The 2,176-nt window shown below is 40.4% G+C and overlaps 1 long non-coding RNA gene across 1 annotated transcript; it reads left to right on the top strand.

Moving 5' to 3' along the window:
* The first annotated feature begins 414 nt into the window (after positions 1–414).
* LOC113505612 lies at positions 415–1,656 on the top strand. Its single transcript, XR_003401640.1, has 3 exons — positions 415–646; positions 821–910; positions 1,210–1,656. It is a non-coding gene; the product is annotated as an uncharacterized LOC113505612 (long non-coding RNA).
* The last annotated feature ends 520 nt before the right edge of the window (positions 1,657–2,176 follow it).

Genomic DNA, 2,176 nt, shown 5'->3' with positions numbered 1-2,176 from the left:
CACCCACGCGAAATTTATACGTATATATATCATTATAATGTAAGGGTAAAACAGTTTCTCCCGGAACGAATCTAACAGAAATGAAAACAAAAATGAACTCTGTTCTTATATGCATAAGGTCACAATTACATTGCAGCCAACAATCTGGGATGGGGTAATGCACCCCCTCAAATAATACATCCCTTACGTAATATATCAAACAAACGATCGATTCTGATCTACTAGTAACGTAAGATCCTATTCTGAATTGCAATACAATCAATTTCCTACCTTAAATTCAAGTAACTAAAGTTTTAAATCCATTGCAGACTTAAAGCAACGGCCAATGCACTCCTCATCCCACGGAAATCCTGACATGCGCATTTCGCGTAGAATGTTCTAGAACATTTTGCTGTAAGGGATTTGGGACTTTATATCTATGGAGGTAAAGTCTGGAGTTCTGTGATTGTTTGGGATAGGGGGAAGGGTGGTTACCTGCACCCTCTGACCTCCTACGCCTCCCCCCGGTAGCTTTAAGTGGGACGTCGCAGCCTGCATCCAGTGCTCCGCTCGCCCTCAGCCGTGCTTGACGTTCCCGCCAGCCATCTGCAGTGCTCGCAGCCAAAGCCCTCCAGTAGTGGAGACCACCATGGCGTATTTTAAAAAAGTGAGTATTCAGCATCCAAAACTGCAAAAAGGTTTTCACATTTTCGAGTTCCTGAAAAATTTATCGTCTCCAGTTCCTGTCAATTTTGATGACGTAATTGGTTTAACTTTTCCTCCCCTTTGTTACAAGTGTATAATATTATGTTTTCATTACAATGGTTTCATTTTGTTTCAGCTTCCACCTATACGAGCGCCGTCGGCAGAGCGCTGCGGGAGCGCCAGGCTCTGCAGCGCGCTGCAGCAGGTGACCGCGGTACTCAACAAGGTACGTCCACAATTATAACTAAGTGAAACCATATTTAATATCACAGATTAAGTGTTTTTCTTTTGTTCTTCTAAGATTGAAATATTTTGCAAACGCGACTTAATTATCCTCAGCTATTGCAACCTGCAGTCTTAAACGCGTTGAGATTTCCCCAATTCGTTTACTCCTGTCAGCGGTTTAAATTTTTCATTTTTCTAATTGAAATTAAATGCAAAACATTACAAATATCTTTACGGCTAAATACTTGACATGTTTGCTCAGCTCTCGCATCACTTATGAATGTGTTTCCATTGTTACAGACGTCACGAGAACAGCAGGCGTCAGGCTCGCGCACCCTCATGTGGAGCGCGCAGCTCCCGGTCAAGCTGTTGGCCCGGATGAGGCTGGAAGCGGTGTAGAGCGGAGCCCGGGACAGGGGCGGACCCGAACACAAGGGTCAAAGGTCACATGACCTTTTGTCCTTTTCTTCGGAGCCGCTCCTGTACTGTCCTAGATTTAAGATAGCATTTAAGTGATGTAGTAAGTCAAGGTATTTTTGTATTTTTGTAATAAAAAAGCAGTAAAGATATTTATTTAATAAGTCTAGGTATAGGAAAAGACATGTAATCCTCTAGGTAATTGACGTTCCAAATTAATATTAAGATTGTTAAGGACTACGATAGACAGTACACACAACACCATTTAATATGAGACATTATTGGTTAAATATATATCCTTCGTATTTTTTGTTTGTAGAGTAGAGGAAAGCGTTGTTTCATTTCAATACCCTCACTTCTATGACCTAAATCATTAAAAAAATTAACGGATAGCCGAGTGGTACGAGTTACTTCTCCAAACCCAATGCGCGAATTGCGGTTCGATCCTAGCGTACGATATGCCTTTGTGTGATTCACGAATGCTTGTCCTGAGTCTGGGTGTCTTGTGCATGTGACTTGAAAGTTTTAAACACTCCCCGTGACGTAAGGATAAAAATATTTCTGGGGGATGTCGTTTTTTTTTAATAAAAGTAATTATCACTTACTTAATGAAATAGGATTTAGAATCAATGTTTTTTAATAACTTCACCAACACTGATGGTCGAGTGGCATGACTTTTGGTTAGCCAAATGAAAGGTACTAAGATCAGATGCTAGCACTAACGTATATCAAATTAATACGCGTATTACAAAATAAGTATTATTTGATGAAAATGGTAAAAGAAAACATTGGAACAAAAAAATACCTGACAAGTTTTCAAGGGTGTGTTGCGTCACATCAGAGGTCTACG

This window comes from Trichoplusia ni, chromosome 26 (assembly GCF_003590095.1).
Source record: "Trichoplusia ni isolate ovarian cell line Hi5 chromosome 26, tn1, whole genome shotgun sequence".
Lineage (NCBI taxonomy): Eukaryota > Metazoa > Arthropoda > Insecta > Lepidoptera > Noctuidae > Trichoplusia > Trichoplusia ni.
The sequence above is the reverse complement of the archived record's forward strand: the minus strand, read 5'-3'. Positions and strand labels throughout refer to the sequence as shown.